The sequence below is a fragment of the Ambystoma mexicanum genome, chromosome 9 (assembly GCF_040938575.1).
Source record: "Ambystoma mexicanum isolate Mex_15411 chromosome 9, UKY_AmexF1_1, whole genome shotgun sequence".
Taxonomy (NCBI): domain Eukaryota; kingdom Metazoa; phylum Chordata; class Amphibia; order Caudata; family Ambystomatidae; genus Ambystoma; species Ambystoma mexicanum.
In genome coordinates, this window is record NC_090931.1 from 398,938,548 (window position 1) to 398,959,666 (window position 21,119).

At 45.0% G+C, this 21,119-nt stretch overlaps 1 long non-coding RNA gene across 1 annotated transcript in view; it reads left to right on the forward strand.

Annotated features, from left to right (window-relative positions):
- Positions 1-1,634: 1,634 nt before the first annotated feature.
- The window catches only part of LOC138489646 (uncharacterized), a 59,185-nt gene continuing 39,700 nt past the window's right edge, over positions 1,635-21,119 (forward strand). Inside the window, exon 1 of the long non-coding RNA XR_011274848.1 lies at positions 1,635-1,767. This is a non-coding gene — a long non-coding RNA (uncharacterized lncRNA). The remainder of the gene's footprint in view (positions 1,768-21,119) is intronic.

Consider the following 21,119-nt stretch of genomic DNA (forward strand, 5'->3'; position numbering starts at 1 on the left):
AGAAGGGACACGCAGGTTGTGGGTGATAGTTGGTGGTCTAGCCTCCAAATGGCTGCCACAGCAATACTAATCCCTAAGGTCATTCTCATCCACGTCCTGCTCCTTCCCGCTCATAACACATTCTTCTGGAATCTCTTTGAGCTAGCTCTATGAAGCATTAGTACCCTATAGTGTGGGCTAGGGCCTTCCCAGGCAATCAGGGAGCTCAGAATGTGGGTTTTACCACATGGTAAATACAGCGTTATGAGCCCCCTAAGCATCAGGATGTGACTTTTTCACCACCATGCAGCATGTAAATATTCCCACACCCTCTTGTCTCCACACAAAACCCCAATGTTCACCTCCTCTGGCCCCTCTCCTACTCTACCTCAACCCCTCCCCACTTACCTGAAGCTGCTTGGTCCTTCTCCGACAGCACTCAGTGTCCTGGTGCTTACACGCGCCGCCCGCACCCCAGCAGCAATAGAAGTCATAGAATGGTAGGAGGGACTATGTCTAATCCCATTCTCCTTTGACTATGGGGCCATCTTGGTTTGTATTTTTTTTTATTGAGAAACAGCACCTGCGCCATTCCTCAACTTAAAAGAAAAACAGAAAAAATTAAAAAAGTAAAACGATTAGCATGCTGGTAAGCATGCAGGGTTGCTAATATCAATACACCTTTCTGGGTGGGGACATTATTGGGTCTGATAATGTCCCGAGTGAACTTTACAGCTCTCGCTTCGCTCCGGCCTATAACTCAGCCCTGGGGCATTACCTGACCCTGTAATGCCCCTGAATGTTAGGATTCATTGCTTAAGTAACATCAGGTTGTGGCATGCCAGAATTATTTGTTAGCAGTCTGTGGGATATTATATCTTCAGGCTTCTACAATCTCATGCACTGTCTTAAGCGTTTCTCTGATTCTCTGATCAGCTCACTGCAACTAGTATCCTTTTTATTCTGGACACTTATTAAGGACATCACCGGACTTCGTATTATGCAGGGAACTCTAATTCTATCCTGTTTTTGTAGCTATAATTTTACCAAATACTTCTCTTTACACCATACAAAATAAACATGCAACAACAAAAAAATCCATCCATGCGTAGCGTTCGTTATTTTATAAAACACTTTATAGATTGTCTGCAGATTAGAACAAAAGAACACAGAATTAAGCACATTGTGCAATCATTGTAACATTGAAAGCAATCTGAAGAGAACAACAAGGTTAGTCTGCCTCAGGTGGCACTAGGAGCTAGCATCGCGCAGCGTGCCATTGTGAAGTTGCCTTGTTATTGATTAACGTGTTGAAACTAGAAGCTGAATCTAGATTAGAAACTCAGTCACCCTTTGTGATTTTAGCACCTAGAAACAACAGAGCGTGTTTTGAATTCTTAAATTGGGAAACTGAAAATTACAAAGACCTGAATGAATGCTAGCATTTTGCTATAACTAAAGACTGAATTCATTTGCAACAGAATTTCTAAAAAGTCTGCATTTATTCTGGCTGCCACTGCGGTTGCTGTATGAGATCTAACTCCAAGCACCAAGTGGACATTTACTTTTGAATCTCATTGTGCATTTCCGGGATTTCCTGCCTCCTCGGGCATACACGCACGCACACACAGCCAGGAAGTACAGTTCCCAGAGAGCTCGCACGTCGCTTTAAGGAAATGCCAGGCGCTTCAGCGATGAAGCCGGTCTACGCCAATCCACGGCGTCCCACGGCTCAAGGCACGAAACTCTGCTGGATTTATCTCACATAAATCGGTGTTCAATCTGCAGGTATGGGGTATCCTAAACTTTGCCAACTGCTGTCCCATCCTACTACCTTACAGAACCAAGGGCTAGTCTAAGCTTACATCAGCTCCAGACTAGATTCCCCTACATCCATTACACCATTAAATGATTGCACCTTACCAACACCAGTTCTTCATGCTAAACCTGTATCAGAGATCCACATGCTGAATGAATCTGAATTTCCCAAACTTAAAATTGCATTACTTAACACCAGATCACTGACTAAGCACGCTCAGGAGATCCATGACTATATTCTAGACGACAAGCTGGACATCTTATGCCTCACTGAGACATGGTTACAAGAGCCAATGGGCCCCACCTTAGATATTGCAGTGCCAACCAATTACACCATCTATTCCAAAAATAGAGAAACCGGGAAAGGTGGAGGAGTGGCCATAATTGCCAGACAAAACCTTAAACTCTTCGCTTCTCCCATACAGTGCACCGGTTGTGAGATTATACATCTTAAACTGACACCCACCCACAATGACTGTGCAGACATAATAGTCATCTATAGGCCGCCATCCCTAATCTCTGAATTAAATGACAAATTGATCAATATTTTTACTAACCTTAAAACACCTAATACAGAGACTATCCTCCTCTGTGATATTAACAGATGGAGGGGCAACACCACTGACCCTGAAGCTATTAATCTAGAGGAAGAACTGTGCCTTTACAATAATCAACAAAGGTCCCACTGCTGTCACTGGGAACCAGCTTGACTGGATAATTAAAAACAACTCAGACATAACAATGTTAGGAACGTATCCATGTATCTGGACAGACCACTACAAAATTGAAGCCCTACTTACCCTAAAACAAAAAACTGCGAAAATAAGCAACTCACTGAAAATAGTACTAGATAGAAACTTTAAAAAAAATCACCAGCACCATTCTATGAGAAGGAATAAACAAAATTATGCTTAATAGGGATGACGATCCATGTGAAGATATCATACTGGTATACAATCAATGTATAAAAGAACTACTAGACCGCCATGCTCCTTTGAAAAATAAACAAGTTAGGCCCTACATAAACCATAAAAAATGGTTCAATGTCGATGCCATTGAACTAAAAAAGGAGAAACGACACCTAGAAAGGAAATGGCTAAAAGATCCCACAGAATCAAATAAATCGAACTGGAAGGACACAGATATCAGATACAAGACTAAACTCATAGAACTCAAGAAAAATCATTACAATGAACTCATCAGCACGGCTTCCAACTCCACCGGCAAACTTTTCCAGATCCTCAAAGCCATCGATAAACCCAAGGCTCTTACCCTGCCTTTTCAACCAACAGAACTAGACTGTGAGAAGGTTTAAATGGCTTTCCACAACAAAATCATCAAGACTAGAGAGACCATCCTAAATTGCCAGAACAGTAACCCACTAATTTCGGACAAACCAAGTGAGACCAAGCCTGGATCACAAAATCCTAAATTTCAATTCACACCCATATCACTGGAAGAGATGAAGAAAATGCTCTCAAGTATTAGATGCACCTCATACACAGAAAACATGTTATCACCAAAACTAATACTTGAAAATACCAATATCTTTGCTCCTTTTCGTAGAAGAATGGTAAATGTGTCCTTTAGGGATCGAATTGTACCTACCATAATTAAAACAGTCACTGTTACACCTCTACCTAAGAAACCAGAACTAGACCAACAAGATCCTGCAAATTTAAGACCAATAACGAATTTCAATTTCTTGTTGAAAATACTGGATAAAATTGCTACTGAACAGCTCCTAGACTATGTGGATAGTAACGATCTCCTGCACCCTCAACAGTCGGGTTTCAGGACTGGTCACAGCACTGAATCGGCACTATTAGATCTGCAGACTTAGGTGCTTATTAGACCTCTCGGCAGGCTTTGATCTGCTTGATCATACGAGGCTCCGAGAGGCCATGGAACTCTCAGGAAACTGCTCGCAAGAGGTAACTGAGTGGGTATCCTCCTTTTTACAAGACAGACAATCCAGGATCATTTGGGGGTAATCATGCCTCCCAAACTAAACTAGTGGATTGTTGAGTTCCACAGGGAGCCAGCTTCTCCCCCCTGTTATTCAACCTGTATATACGTTGCCTATGTACTATGCTGACCCAACTTGGCATATTCTTTACCAACTTCGCCGACGACACTCAATTAGTCTTCGAACCTAGTGGAGACTATAGGCAAGACAGCGAAAAACTAACAGCTATATATATTACATCATTGAATGCTGGATGAAGGCGAATTGGATGTGCCTTAATGGTACCAAAACAGAGTTAATGATCTTTGGGTCTACTCCTCATTCAATATCAAAAACGCACAAATTGTAATATCAGGGAAGGTGAAGACGATCAGCGTCTACCTGCAGGCCTCACTGGGCGCAGAGGCCCACACAGCCTACCTGAAATGAAACTGCCAATACCACCAAAAACTTATAAAACAATCAGACCTTTACTTAATCAGAAAAACAGCACCACTATAGCCAGAGCTATGATACTCTCTTGACTAGAATATGGCAACTCCCTGCTCCTGGGTGCAAACAACAAATGCCTGAAGCAATGCCAAGTGATTCAGAATAATGCCATTAAGACTATCACAGGCAAGTCAAGAAGGGAGAATATTACAAGCAACAGAAGAGACTTGCATTGGTTGGCCATCGAGGAGAGAATCATATTCAAGTCTCTCACACTGGTCCATCAATGCCTATATGGGAAAGCCCCTGCATACTTAAAAAAGCAATTCAAATGGCATAAACCAATCAGAAACCTAAGATCCTCTTATAAAGGCCTCCTTCAAACTGTTCCAGCTAAAAAGATGAAAGGTCTAGGCAAGGCCATCACGAGCAGAAGTATCCTTAAATGGAACGAACTACCGGTCACCTTGAAGTTGGAAACAAACTACATACACTTCAGAAAGAAACTAAAGACTTTCCTATTCAAATAACTCCTGGCCAGACACCCATAAATTCTAGCACACTGATTGAACTGTCCTACATGTGTGGTCCCACCACTGTCCCGTACTCTGTCTTCTCATGTCCTGTCTTTCTGTAATGCGCTCTGATTCCCGCGGGCTATAGCGCTATACAAATAAATAAATAAATATATAAACAACACATATTCCCACTTAGCTGCACTTGCTGGTTTCACAATATGTTACAAATGATGCACTGCATTTATTCACATAGCAATTTCAGAAACTTTTCCTTGCTTCTTTCACCCCAAGTGAAAGACTCTCCTATATCTTTTTTCAGAAAGTATATGTTTTTCCAGCTCCTGGAAATGATGTCATCCCATCAATTATATACATCCTCTTGCATGACCAAGCCTACTGGAACCTTCTAGTAGTCCCTTTTCTTTTTCACAGTCACCCTTGCTCAGAGTTTGGTTCTTCTCCCTGAAACAGCCTCTCTTCTGTTGATACTGGCGGCATGAGGGTTGCATCCTCCCAGCTCCGCCAACCTGCTGCACAACTTTGGGCACACCGGAGTCTCAATTTTCCTTATGGAGCATGATCGACGGTGCTTTCTTTTCTTCTCATTGAATTGCGCCACTGCTGGTGAGATCGATTTATTACCCTGACGTACCGTTTTCCTTTTAGTTGCTCTATTTGTTTTGCTGATTTTTAGCAATTTGGTGTTTTAACATTGTTTTTACCTCCTTTAATACTTTTATTCATTTTTATACTTGTGGTGTCTGCTGTGTCTGGCGCTACCACTTCCTTTGCCTATTCATCTTTAGTTGAGCAATTTGAATCAGAGCGGTTTGTTTGCTCTACACTCACGTTACTAGCCTGGTAGTCCTTAGCCTCGTTTAAGCACAACTCAGTAGCGAACGCGCCGGCGCGAGCGAGCTAGCCGGTCTATGCCGGCTTATAAGGCTCCTTCTGGTCCCCTGCCTCTTAGATCGCTTTATTAACCTGACGTACTGTTGTCCTTTTAGTTACACTAATTTGTATTGCTGATTTCTAGCACTTTCTCCTTTAATACTTTTATTCATTTTAATACTTGTGGTGTCTGCTGTGTCTGGCGCTACCACTTTCTTTGCCTAATCTTCTTTAGCTGTGCTGTGCGATTTGAATCAGAGCAGTTTGTTTGCTCTGGATGCACATTACTAGCCTAGGAACTACAATTCCCAGCACATTTGTAGTCCTCAGCACTGTGCCAGCGCGTGCAGGATTGTCCTCTCCGTCTCTTGATGGGTTTAGCATAGGTCCTTGTTGCAATTGCTGTGGCAAGGAACATCTTCACCCCTCCTGAGCTTACGCTGGCCACTCAAGTCCTGGTGCGTTCCGATGGATGCCTTACGGCTGTCCCATCCGTTTGTATGCAAGTCTCTCTCACTCTTTCGCCCGCCCAGTCTGAGTAACAATGATATGAATACTACTGACACTTTTGCATTGTTGTAACCCTTGTTTTGCACATAATCACCTCTATGGATGAAGTGCACTCTTGCTTCGTCTTCGACCCTGAACACCTCCTGTGATATTGCACAGGGAGTGTAGGGGGGTGTTATTAATGCTAGTCCAGAACCAGCAGTTCTGTCTGGACTCGCCACACGTGATCCACCGGGGGGAGTATTGGAGCAGCCGAAGGGTAGCCGCTACATTATGCCTGTCCACAATTTAGTTTTCTTGCTACCCAACACAAAATCCCTGGTCAAACATGCCCTACTAGTCCCCACTTACATAGAAGATATGAACATCGATGTGTGCGCGATAACAGAAACTTGGGGTCACAGGGCTGTGGGGCCCTTCTCTTAGTCTTGCTATACTTGAAGGATATGCTATGGCAAGGCAGGACAGTGGGGGAGGGGGGACGCACTGAGCTTTAAATCCTCATTAACTATTTGGGAAATACGTGGGTTTATCATGAACGGCTTTGAGTTGTTACTCGTTAAAATAGGACTTAATGCAGAATCTACACTGAATCTTCTTCTTATCCATAGAGCCCCTCCCTGACATAAGACTTTACGCTGGCTTTTTCCAACCATCTGCTGTCTATCCTTAACCCCAATTCCAGTTTTATATTACTAGGTGACTTCAACCATTGGTTGGGCCACAAGGAAGATCTTGTAGCCGCGGAATTAGAGGCAGCCCTGGCCAACCTTGGTTTTGAGCAATTGATCGGTTCACCTGTGCATAATCTTAACCATACACTTGACTGGATCTCTTCCATTAACGTTACTACTAAGGACCTAGAGGTATCTTCCTGCCTGTGGTCAGACCATGCATTTTTACATTTCACCATGCAGGCTGACATTCTCAAGAAACTGAAGGGTAAGGGATCACATGGCTCATTCGGTAGATATTTTAAGCTGCTCACGCGGGAAATAATTGAACTCCTATTGAGCCCGACCATCAAACTTTCTCCCCAAGACTCCATGGTAGGGATGTCTAAAACTCCCCTATCCAATCTGGAGAACATTACTCATTCTTTGGCTCCTCTTAAATTCAGAAAAATTAGGGAGAGTGTAAAATAAAACCGTGGTTCTCCCCTAAATTGCAAAAATTAAAATCCACCACCCTGAAATTATTTTATCATTGGAAAACAAACCCCTGCTCTTAGTGCGCTGGCAGCCTATAAAGGTACAGCCAAGGTTTATAAATTGGCAATTGTGGATGCCAAGAAAAATTCCCTTAATTCAAGAATCCTGAATGCTCAGTCAGAGGTCGAGGAACTCTTCAAGATACTCAAAGAACAAGAAACCACAAATTCTCCTAATGCTGGTCAATTAGTGAAGGATGCTGTTTGGTGCCAGGATATTCATGACGCCATGTCTAATAAACTGATAGGTATCAGAGCAGATGTTGTGCTCAGAAAAGACAACCTTCCTATTAACTCTAGCGAGGTTAGGAAAGAGTCGTTTGAAACAAGTACCTTCATTTCCAAGTTTAATTTCTCCACCATTACAGTTGATGAACTGTCAGATGTAGTAAAACAACTCAAAATCGCCAGATGTAAAGGTTACCCCTGCTCGGCCATGATTATTGAAACATGTTCACCAACACTATTGGCAGCTATTTGCAAGTTTGTGAATGTTTCACATTTGGAAGATCATGTGCCGACAAATCTTAAACAAGCGTGGGTCCCTCCTATTCTAAAAAAAAAAACAGCTTACCTATGGAGGTGCCACTTTACTATAGGCCCATCACCAACATGCCATTTTTATTGAATATTTTAGACCGGGTTGCATACGGGCAGATTGCCCAAAATCTGAATAACTTCCGCATTCTGAATGTTTGACAACATTAGGATTTAGAGTGGGATATGGAACAGAGTTGGCTTTATTGGAATCGATGTCCAGGCTTTTGGACCGTGTGGACAAGGGTCTCTTTTCGATGTTGATGCTTTTGGATTTATAGGCTGCATTCGACCTTGTTGACCACTCAATATTGGACGCCAGGTTGGAAGAAGTGGCTAATTTTTTCCCAGCAGCAGTACGCTGGATCGTTCCTTTCTTAAACAATAGAAAAAGCAGAGTCTTTTTTGAGGAGGCTGAGGCCCTCCCGGTTTCTGTTGAATTTGGTGTTCCGCAGGGTGCTTTTATTTCTCCTTGCCTTCATAATATATTCATGACACCCTTCTTTGCCCTGCTGGATCAGCAGGGGAACATGCTTAACAACTATGCGGACGACATGCAGTGTGTCGTCCCCATGGTTGGTGCTCATGCTCGGGATGAGGCAGAACTAAACAGAGTCTATACCTCCATTGAGAACTGGATGGTGTGAAGCAACTTGGCCTTGCACAGGGAGAAGACAGAAGTGTTGATCATTGGGACGGAGTCCATGTTATCCAAGCTGGGCCCTAGGTAAGAGAGTTTTCAACTGGGAGATGTCAAGATAACCCCCCAAAAGAATGTTAAAACCTTGGGTGTTATCTTTGACCAGCAGCTCACAATGAAGGCACATGTTGGGAGCCTTGTTTCTGCGATGGCCTATTACATCAACCTTTTAGCTCACCTAAGACGTTTTATCAAACAGGCCAACACAGAGACCACGTCTCGGATGCCAGACAAGCACTGCACTAGGTTCCGGTGGAGGCCTGTGTACGCTACTGCCTCCTTGTATGATTACACTTAAATGCGACTAGGCATTATCATCAGTTATTTGCATGATCTCATTGTGGAAAAATTACACAGCAGATCCCCTAGATCTAGCAATCAGGAATGTCTTATGCTACCCAGGAGTAGAACAAGGAAGGCAGAAAAGGGAGCTTTCTACATCGTAGCACTCAAAGTCTGGAACAACCTTCCACTGGATCTTAAATGTCAGACAGATCTGGAATCCTTCAAGAGAAAGCTAAAATCGTGGCTGTTCGTCTAATCTTCCTCCTGGTTTCTCCCCACTCGAGCTTCCTCGCCTGCTCCTTGCAAGAGCTTTGTGTTTCTGTTTGTCAGCGCCCTAATGCCTACGGGTCCAAGGTTTGCGCTCTATAAATGTTTAAAGTAAAGGAAAGTAAAATAATGTAAAGTTAGTGTAATTTCAACGTATATTCAGTGCACTGCTGCACTGTGCATTGGAACTGTTCCTGGCACCTGCCCTCGGAACGGCATTCACTGGCAAGTTGTTGTTTTGTTTCTTAATGGCCACCCTCTTCCTCGGCACTGGAGTGCATCTGAGAGTTGCCATGTGAGCCATGTAAACATGGATTCAGAATGGCCTGGGACAATCTTTATACAGCCAATGGGACACCAGCAGGCATGAAGCCGGCCCCCTACCCCAAGGCCCACACCTCAAGGCCATGTCTGCTCCCTGAAATGGCCTCTCTTCTCCTGATACTGGAAGCGTGTGGGTCGCCTCCTCCCTGCTCCACCAACCTGCTGCAGAACTTTGGGCACACTGGAGTCTCCATTTTCCTTATGGAACGTGATCGATGGTGCTTTCTTTTCTTCTCATCGAATTTCACCACTGCCAGTGAGTGTAATTTCAACATATATGCAGGGCACTGCTGCAATGTGCGTTGCACCTGTGCCTGGCACCTGGCCTCGGAACGGCATTCACTGGCAAGTTGTTGTTTTGTATGTTAATGGCTGCCGTCTTCCTCAGCACTGGAGTGCCTTCAAGGGTTGCAATGGGAGCAATGTAAACATGGCTTCTAATTGTCCTGTCGCAATCTTTATACAGCCAATGTGACGGTGGGAGGCGTGAAGCCAGCCCCCTACCCGAAGGCCCACACCTCAAGGCCCTGTCTGCTGCCTGGTCAGGTCTGAGGGTGCTCCCTTACTTCCCACTTGAAAAACATGAGGCTGAGGAGAACTTCACTCACCCTGACACTTGATTTCAATGGAGCAGCTAACTTTTTCTCTGTAAGCTAGTTCCCTCTACTAACTTCATTGATCCTCCTCCTCGCTATTCCTGATTGTTTACCTAACTGTAACTACCAAATGTGACATTAACAGCCTTGCGCTGTCCCTCAATTTTACATACCTGTAACTACCAAATGTGACGTTCACAGTCCTGTGCTGTGCCTGAATTTGACCTGCCTGTAACCACCTAATTTGACCTACAAAGCCTTACACTTTGCCTGAATTTCACATACCTGTAACTACAAAATGTGACCCACCCAACCTTGCACTGTGCCTGAATTTGAACTACTTGTAACCACCAAATGTGACCCACACAGCCCTGCGCTGTGCCTCAATTATACCTACCTGTAACTACCAAATGTGACCCACACAGTCCTGCGCTGTGCCTCAATTATACCTACCTGTAACTACCAAATGTGACAATCACAGCCCTGAGATGTGCCTGAATTGTACCTGCCTGTAAACATCTAATGTGACCTGCCCAGCTTTACGCTGGGCCTGAATTTCACCTACCTGTAACTACCAAATGTGACCCACCTAGCCTTACGCTGTGCCTGAATTTGACCGACCTGTAACTACCAAATGTGACATTCACAGCCCTGCGCTGCACCCGAATTGTACCTACCTGTAACTACCAAATGCAAACATGCACTATCTGTAACTAGCGCCTAGATGCCTCTGGGCTTTGTGCGCTGAAATACATGCTAAATAAATAAATACATATTTAATTCTGGCTTCCTGTGCAAGCAGCTCAAACAATGGCTGCTTTGCGCAGAATGATTCTTCAAATTCCTTGCCATCACATCCCGATCGAAAAAGTAGTTTTAATTCCTGCATTTTATTTCTAAACAGCATTGCATAGTCTGTGCCTCCGGTCTACATCTACATCCCCCAGTTTTCACCCTAAGATTGCACCCTTTCTAATCCGTAATTATATTATTGGGCTATAGGTTCATGATTAGCATGTTAGGGGTTAGTGTTAATGTGTCTGCCCCTATACTAAATCTACACTATGCCTATGCTATGCTATGTAATGCGAGGTAACACATTCAAGCTATACTTTATTTGGTTTGTATGAATTCTCATCAATGTCTCACATCATTGCTAAGGTATATGCCCATGCTGAAGTACAACTGTGCACGTACATCTACTTTCAACAGGAGTCTGAGTTGCCGATGAAATGCATTACCTAGTTAATATTCACACCACTTGTATCTCTTACAAGTCTACTGATAGTTAAAGGCTTAATTGAAGCTATACATGTGCTATTTTAGTAGTACAAATGCATCAACCAAGTGTTCCTTCATCCACTTTATTTATATTGGTTGTTTGCACTGTGTCCAGTCATTTTTTCGAATACTAAAGTTTCGAAAAGCAAACTTTCTAATCTTTTTTTTTAAATACAAAAGTTTCGAATGACAATTTAATTGAAAAAAAATCGAAGGTTTGCCTATCGAAATTTGCGTTAGGGTTAGGGTTGGGGGGGAGGGTAGTGAGGGGGTTGGGGGGTCTGAGGGGGGAACCCCCACAATATACACTAAAACCTTAAAACATTGGATGGAGCTGTCCAGAGCTGAAATTACAGGGCGGGACAGCTCCATGTAACGTTTCAAAGTTAAAAAAAAGGCATTTTAATGCCAATATACACAAATAACTTTGAAATGTTACATGGAGGTGTCCAGTCCGGTAATTTCAGCACTGGACAGCTCCATTTAACGTTTCAACGTTACAAACAAAACAGCATTGAAATGCTACTTTTAACATGTAAAAGTGCATTTCAATTGAAACCAATCCATCACTATTGTCGATGGATTGGTTTAGAAAGAAATTGACTTTTGCATGTTAAAAATAATATGTCGAGCTTTTTGTTTTCTAAACTTTTGTTTCAAACCTTTTGTTTTTCCAATCTTTTGATACGAAACTTCAACCATAAACCGTTTGCACTGATGTCTTTTATTAATTATTATTAGCATTATTATTATTATTACTATTATTATTATTATTATTATCATTATTATTATTATTATTATTATTTTTGTATTTATTGAGCATGGACCTACCTTCGAAAGCAACAGAGCACTTTCACATCACGAGGGAAGGACACAGTGAAGGCAACAGGGATACATCTACAAGCACGCAGGGCAAGGGTAACAGTGGGGAGCAGATTGCCCAGTGTCAGGTACGGTGGGGCGGGATGTGGAGGTTGTATGGACTTAAGTGAAAAGGAGGAGCTATTCTTTAAAGATGAGCCATGAGCTCCTTTCTGAAATCTAGAAGCAAGAGGATGAGTCTAGTGTTTGCGCGGAGGAGATTTCATAGTCTTGGTTTATAGGCAGAGAAGACCTGGTTTCTGTTTTTTTTTCTTCCATCCTGCACCTGCAGTGTTTCAATCTGCATGTGACCTTACTCTGTTTGATCATAGGCCACCTGAGGTAGATTGGGGACTTCAGGGCAACAACCTTGTAGATGATGATGATGCAGGATTTGTAGATGATACATGCTTGCAGAAGGACCCGGCACAGTTTGATGAGGATTGCAATAATGTGGTCAAATGTGTGCAGTCCTCTGTTGAGTTGTGCTTCCGCATGCAGGGCACATCCCAGGGGAGCAAGTGTAGTCACTGGATGGACTTTAAAGGGGCATTTCCACATCCAGGAGGGAGAGGCCCAAGGTTTGAACTGCAGATCTGAAGTTAATTTTTTCTGAGATGAAAGGCTTGATTTTCTACTGGAGGAAATGTTAGTACCAATTGGTTTGTGTCGTCCATGCTATGTGCTGTTTGAAGGAGAGGTTTCTGTTGAGGTCAGACCCAATGAACTTGGCACATGTGGCCAGCTGGGATGTGATTCTTAGAATGTTCATTGCAGAGAGCCAAGTCTGGATGTCAGGGTGTTTGGTGTTGTTGGTCATCAGTAGATATTGAGTCTTGGAGGGTTTGAGGTTCAGGTGAGCATTGGACATCTGGGACCGACTCAACGTGAGGCAGGCACTGAACCTCTAGATGTCTTTGATGGAGGATATCTTGAGGTATAGCTAGGTGTCATCTGCATATTGGTGAATGTTGATGTTGTGTGGAGCCAGGAGAATTCTGATTGGTTCCATGTAAAGATGTAAGATCACAGGAGTGAGGATAGATCCCTTTGGTACCCACAGGTGATGGGTAGAGGTGATGATCTGAAGGAATCAATGAGTACAAACTGGTGACGATTAGCAAGGTAAGGTTTGAACCCGATGAGGACATTCTATCTGATTCTCATGCAGCAATGTAGTTTCCGGTTGTCTACTGTGTCAAATTATGCTCAGAGGTCAAGAAGAACCAGTAGGCAAGGATGACCATCATCAAGTATTAAAGGGCATCATTCACCACCTTGATGGTAGCCAATCCTGTGCTACACATGGATTGGTAGCCAGATTTATACGACTGAAGGACTTTGTTGACTTCGATGTGTTGGAGGAGATGCTTGGCTACTGCTCTCTCAAGGATATTACCTATGAAGGAAAGATGGGTGATAGGCAGTTTTTGCTGAGGTTGTCAGGGCCCAGTGTTCTTTTTTGAACATGCAGGAGGTTTTGTCCGATCTTGAGGGTTCAGGGGAAGGTGCCTTGAGTTACAGAGATGTTGATTATTGTCGGGTAAGGGGGGAGTCCCTCAATGAGAAGGGGTGTGAGTACAGAGGCAGGGAGGATGTTGTCTGCATACAATGTGGCCATGAGGTATACTAGAGTAGCAGTGGGGTCTTTCATGGTGGGTGTCTTGGAAGTTGTCCCAATAGTTGTGATTTTGCAAGATGGGATATGTAGTGTGCTCTCAGCTGTGGCATTGGTGTCTATGTGTTAGCTGATCATGCTGATCTTGATGAAGAAATACTTTATGGCTGTGGATGTTTTGATGGAGTGCAGTAAAGGTGGGTTAGGAGGAGGGTTAAAGCAGTGCTTGAATACTTTGAAGAGGGCTCTGCTTTCACTGTTGGGCTTGGCTATGTTGTTACTTTGAAGACAGCTCTGCTTTCACTGTTGGCCTTGGCTATGTTGTTTTGGTAGTAGTTGCCCTTGGCAGTGGTGATCAGTTTGATGTGTCTAGCACAGAGTTCCTTAACCAGGGAAAGGTCAGATGCACTGCAGAATGTTTGCCAAGTCTTTTCTTATTTTCTGAATGTTTGTTTGCTGAAATTGAGATCTTGAGTGTACCAAGATGCAAAAGCTTTAGGCTAGATATTGCATTGTTTTACTGAGGCAAACCACCTGATGTTGGTCGGGGGGTTGTGTTGAGTTCTTGGAGAAGTGACACACAGTCCTGGTTCATCAGAGGTACATGAGGTGGAGGTTGCTGAGGTGTTCCATGAGAGATTGCACTAGGAAGTTCTTGAGTGATCTGAAACCTTGTTCGCTGGTTTTCCTATGGGTGCGCTTGATGACTTATGTCCATAGTGATTGACAGATGATTGGGGAGAGGGTTAAAGCAGTGCTTGAATACTTTGAAGAGGGCTCTGCTTTCACTGTTGTCCATGGCTATGTTGTTACTTTGAAGAGGGCTCTGCTTTCACTGTTGGCCTTGGCTATGTTGTTTTGATAGTTGTTGGCCTTGGCAGTGTTGATCAGTTCTATCTGTCTAGCATGGAGTTCCTTAACCAGGGAGAGGTCAGATGCACTGCAGAATGAAGCAGGATTGTCAAGCTGCAATGGAGGTTGCGCAGGGCAGTAATAAGGAGGTTGAGTATATTATTACCTTTCCTGAGAGTTAGGTCTTCCGTGCACCGTGTGAGGTTCAGTGGAGATGTTCCTTCATTGACATGGCTGTTGGGTTGCCAGGGAAGTTGGAGTCATCGAAGAAGATGTTATTGGAATGCATGAGAGACATGGTATTGACAGTGGTGGTTTTGGAAAAAATGTGGAGGGGGATCCCACAAGGGCCAGGGGGTGGAGCTATGAGGAGGGGCGGAAACCGAGGGGGCAGGGTTCAGAGGGGCAGAGCTGGCAGTTGACCTCTGATCAAAATAAATGTTCAAAATAGTTTCAAAGCGGCACAATTTCTTTCATGCTGCTTCTTTTTCAAATTGCACACTATATATCAATTCCACCTCCATGGCAAAACAAAGTCTATAAAGGGAATTTTAAAAAAGTGTGTGCCTGCAAAGGATCTAATCTGTTTCACTGTGAGAGCGCATGGTGCACACTGAGTCATCTGCTCCATGTGCACAGTGCTTGGTGGGATCAGCGATCCAATATGACCCACGGTGCCAGCTTACTGTGCACACAGAGCAAATTACTCTGTGTGCACAGTGCGCTCGCACAGTGGGGCAGAGCAGATTATTTGCGGGCTCACACTTTTTCAAAGATGATCGTGGTGGCGGCTCCTCAAGATCATGTGGCATGGCACTGGATGCAATCCCAGCCATCATTAGGGCTTTGGCCTGGTGTCCTGCTGTGTGCTGCTCATGGCACCAATATGCTGCTGTACCCCCTACTCCATACCATAGTGGGCAAGCGTTTTTTTTTTTAAACAATCCGGCATAGAGCGCTCATGGCATGGGTTGTTTGGGGTTGACTCTGGCAGAATCCCGAGATCTGGCTAGACCGGATCTTGTATCCAGCGAGAGCCGGCTCATTGGCCAGTGCTGGGTTTTGAACAGAGGCATTGCTATGAGGTGGCTGAGGGGGCTCTAGCCCTAAGTCTTTTAGTTGTAGCCCGGGATAGAAGTTTAGCCGCTACAACCAAAAGGCTAGCTAGCCACGGGTCTCGACAGTCCCTACATTAGCATAGCCCTGGATCTTTTCCAGACCTAGTAACACCCATGGTTTTGAACAAGTCTGTGAAGTCTTCAATGATGATTGTGTTGGGCTTGGGTGGTCTGTAGATGAGGCAAAAAGTGCTGTGTACGTTGAGGAGAATAGGAAGTGGCAGGAACAATTTTTCAAAAGAGCCAATGGTGGTGAGGTCCAGTAAGGTGCATGGCCTTGATGCCTTGTGAGCAGTGGAGAGGCTTCTGCTGATCTTGTTTGGACTGTCCTGTTAAAAACATTGACTTCAGTGCAAACATTGTGCATAAGAATTAGATGGTCATTTGGAAGGAACTGCTAACATGATATGATATATGATATGATATGGCATTTATAAAGCGCCTATACACAAGTGTTTCGAGGTGCAACGAGGCAAGCGAGGGGGAAACAGGGGGAAGACAGACAACAAACTTACTAGGCCAGGTGTCATTCAGATTGTGCAAGTGCAGGGGAAGGGGGAAAGGGGAAAGTGCGCGGGGGAAGGGAAGGGGGAAAGTGCAGTACATGGGATAGTAGAATAATAAGATAAATAAAATGGCCAGATGGTGGCAAGTGCAAGGTAAGAGCAGACATAAGTCTGGGTATGGGGACTGTAGGGATACAGAATAACAGTCCCCAGGTGCGGGGGTTGCCATGGAGGCAGTTCAGGTGTACAATTGGCGGGGCCTGGGCCAAAGATCACAAAGGGTGGCCAGGTAGCCAGTGCAGTTTCATCCAGGAATTCAACAGGGGTGAGGGGGAGAGAAGGCAGAAGCAAAGAGGAGGGTTTTGAGGTGCTTCCGGAACCGGAGATGGTTCTCCTCAAGTTTCAGGGAGGCGGGAAGGCTGTTCCAGAGGGAGGCCCCTGCTGAAGAGAGAGAGCTACCACCAACTTGTTGCTTGGAGAACCAACTGACCTTGAGGGAGTTGGAGGAGGATGAGCGAAGAGCTCGAGAAGGAAGATATTTGTGAAGAGAGAGTTGAAGGTATTGCAGCCCCAAGCCCCAGAAGGCCTTGTGGACAATGCAGAGGGTTTTTAACTTAATCCTCTCAGCCACTGGGAGACAGTGCAGAGATTTCAGTCCTGGAGAGATACGATCCCTGGGCTTGAGGCCAAGGACACGTCCCGCAGTCCTGTTCTGGATAAGTTGAAGAGGGCAGTGGGTAGAGGCAAGAAGATTTAGATAGAGGCTGTTACAATAGTCCAGCTTAGAGAGAACCAGGGCTCGGGAGACGGTGAGCTTCTGGGGGAAGGAGAGGAAAGGAAGAATACCTCTGAGGAGGTCTAGCGTGTAGTGTGACTTCTTAGAGACATCAGAGATGTGAGGAGAGAAGGAGAGTGTGGAGTCGAAGATTACCCTGAGGTTTTTGGCATTGTAGGTGGGAGCAGGAAGAGGGCCAAGAGAGGCCGACCAGAGAGCTGCAGGGAGGGATGGAGTGGGTGTGACAATAAGTAAAATCTCGGTCTTACTGGCATTAAGGCAGAGGTCATTGGCGGCACACCTGTCAAAACCTAGACAGTTCTTACCACGACCCTCCTCTTAGCCTGGAGCTAATTACAACCAGACTTTCCTCACAAGAGCGCAGTCTGCAGGAGTACGAAAAACACCTGACAGACCAGGGGCTTGAGTGAAAAGGCAGGAGCAGCAGCAACAGAGCTAGAGGAAACAACAATAACAGCAGTTCAGTACTTTTGATCGAAGGTACCAACCCTGCCAGCCACCACCTCTATTTCCCACTCTTACCTGCTCCATGAAGAACAAAACCCGAAACCTACTTGGCCACACTGGATGAAGCAGAAAAGAAATTCCAGAAGAAGTCCTGCAATCCCAAAAGAACAGTTCCACAACAGTCCTTATCGTTCTGCACAGCGTCCCGGTGTTAGTGAGAGGAGTGACCAAAGAAGAAAACAGGAGAGCGTCCACAATAGTCACCCTTATGTCCAAACAGAATGATTCTCGGAATTCAGCAAAGCGTCCCAAAGTGTAGGTAAGTGAGTCCGTGTATGGAGGTGTGGAGGAAGGGTAAAAGCAAGGATAGGAGGCGAAGGAAATGAGACTGAAAGAAAGGAAATAAAGGTAGGCAAAAGGGGTCCAAGCGGGAATCGGGAGGTGCTTACCAAGTTTCAGGAGCGATCACACCAGGTTGCAGAGATCCGAAATAGCAACATAACCAGACACTAAGCAAAAGGAAATCCAGGTAAACGTATGCCGCGTCAGGGGTATCAGGAATCAATCCAAAGGAACCGGGCACTAGAAGTCAGGGGCAACCCAAAAGGCTAGTCCGTAGTAGCAGGCCAAGAAGTCAAAGACAGGATTCACAACTAAGAAATATCAGGATACAAATGCTACGAAACTGGCCCTAATACTCAGTTAAGGAGCACCCGATCCGTGTGAGAAGCTCGAAGAAGTAGACTATTCACGCACGGACGCGAGATGACGGTCCGTGCATGTCACGTGACCACAGTGTGTGACTCGAGCACTAACGCGGAATAATGGACGCTGTAGTCCGCACTGAACCACCGCGCTTTCGGCGTTGACACAGACGCCAAGTTATTTTCCAGGTGATTGGAGGGGTACTCGCAAGCTGTCGTGGCCATGTTTGGGGTCGCTCATGCCAGAAGAGGAGCAAAAGCCGAGGAGCATGTAGATTGGAGGCTGGTTCCCAAGTCCTGTCTTCCAGACCATAGCCCTTCCAATCGATCAAATAAGAGCGTATCCCATTCCTTACTTGAGTATCCAGAATTGCGTGAACCTCATATTCTTCTTCACCCTGCACCCTCAATGGAGCAGGAGATACAGGGAGCCGGGTGCCAGAAACATAAGGCCGGAGTAAGGAAACATGAAACACAGGGTGTACATGCCAACTTGAAGGGATTCGTAAAAAAGAACACCAGATGGATTGATGCAATGCAAGACCTCATAGGGGCCAAGATAGACGGTAGAAGCTTCTTCTTGCCCTGAAGAGTAAGGTGTTTGGTCGACAACCATACCCGGTCACCTGGAGCGTAAAAAGGGGCTGGGGAGCGATGCTTGTCCGCCTGTTCCTTAGTGCGATGCTGAGCGGTTTGGAGGTGACAGAGAATAGAGGTACATACAGAGAGCAGTGAATCCCTCACTTTCTTGGCAGCAGGAACCCGGTCCAGAGAAGGAAGGACAGCTGGAAGAACCCTCGGGTGTAGGCCATATAGAGCATAAAACGGAGAACAACCGACCGATGAATAACGGGAGTTATTGTATACAAACTCAGCAATCCCCAAAACAGACAACCAATCCGACTGGTGTTGCAGACATAAACAACAGAGGTACTGTTCCATGGTGGCATTAGTACGTTCAGTCTGGCCGTCTGTCTGCGAATGATATGCTGAAGACAGAAGAGCATCAATGCTTAGGGCGCTGGTTAATGCATGCCAAAAACGTGATGTAAATTGCGACCCCCTATCTGATATGGCCACTGTGGGAAGTCCAAAAAAGCGGACTATATTGTCAAAGAACAAAGAGGCCAACAGGGAGGCAGATGGGATACCATGACATGGAATGAATCGGGCCATCTTGGTAAACTTATCTACTACTACTAGTATTGCCATCATACCCTGGACCATAGGAAGATCCACCACAAAATCAAGGGTAACCATGCTCCACGGGTGCGGAGGCAATGGCATATTCATCAAAAGACCAACTGGTTTACCTGGTTGATGCTTGCACTGAGTACAGATGGCACAAGTGGCAACGTACAGATTGACTTCCTTTTTCATCCCGGGCCACCAACAGCATCGGCTTAATAGCTCATGGGTTATGGTCCGGCCTGGATGTCCCACCAGTTTGGAATCATGAGACCACTCAAGAGCCATTCTCCTTGTTTTATTATCTGGCAAATACAAGAGGTCATGAACATAGGGAAGACCTGACACCAGTGTAGCCCCCAATTCTTCAAGAGAGGAAACATGATCCTTGACCCACCGTTGGACCTGAACCAAAAGAGATGAAGAGGGCGCACAAACACAGACCACTGACCCAGATGGTAAAATTTGCGTTACCAGTTTATCGGCGGTGCAATCGGTACCAATCCGGGACAGAGCCTCTGCTTTCCCATGTAGAGGGCTGGGGCGATAGGTCACGGTGAAGTTAAACATTGTGAAAAAAAAGGTGCCAGCGTATTTGTCTGGCATTAGTACACTTTGCTTGCGATAGAGCTTGCAAGTTCCTATGGTCGGTGTATACCGTAACCGGATGTCGGGCACCCAAAAGATGGTGCCTCCATTCCTTAAACGCAGCCCGTATGGCCAAAAATTCCCTGTCCATTATTGTATAATTGCGTTCAGAAGGTGACAGTTTTCCGGAGTAAAATGCCACGGGGTGCATCTGCTGTGTAGAAGGGCAGACTTGGGAAAGGATAGCCCCTATTGCGATGGCAGAGGCGTCAGCTTCTACAATAAATGGGAGAGACAGGTTTGGATGTTGTAAAACAGGCGTGGTTGTAAAGGCCTCTTTCAAAGCTTGAAAAGCCGACTGTGCATCAGTATTCCATATGAACGGAACTGTAGGGCTAGTAAGGCGTGTAAGGGGAGCTACAATTTCTGAAAAGGAGACAATGGTTCTGCGATAAAAGTTTGCAAAGCCCAGGAAGGATTGTAGGGCTTTTACGGAAGTGGGGACAGGCCACTCGAGCACTGCCTGGACTTTGGAAGCACAAATATGCACCCCTTCTGCTGATATTTTGAAACCTAAGAATTCGACCGATGATGCATGAAAAACGCATTTTTTCAGCTTTGGACATAAGGAGTTTTCCCGTAGACGTTGCAAAACTGAGCAGACATGCTGAATGTGTTGAGACAGATTGTCAGAAAAAATCAGGATATCGTCCAGATATACCACTACATAACAATCCAGCATGTCCCTGAAAATATCATTGACAAAATGCTGGAAGGTGGCCGGAGCATTACAAAGGCCGAAGGGCATTACACAGTATTCGTATAGACCGAACTTGGTTTTAAACGTGGTCTTCCACTCATCCCCACTTTGTATCCTGACCAGATTGTAGGCCCCTCTTAAATCTAGCTTGGTAAAGATGGTGGAAGTGGTCACTTATCAAGCAGTTCGGATATCAAAGGCAGCGGATATTGGTTTTCGACAGTAATTTTGTTAAGAGCTATATAGTCCACGCAACGGCGTAAATCCCCCTCTTTCTTGGGTACAAAAAAGATTGGAGATGCTGCAGGAGAGCGAGATGGCACAGTATGCCCCAGCCGTAGGGATTTGTCTACGTATTCTCATA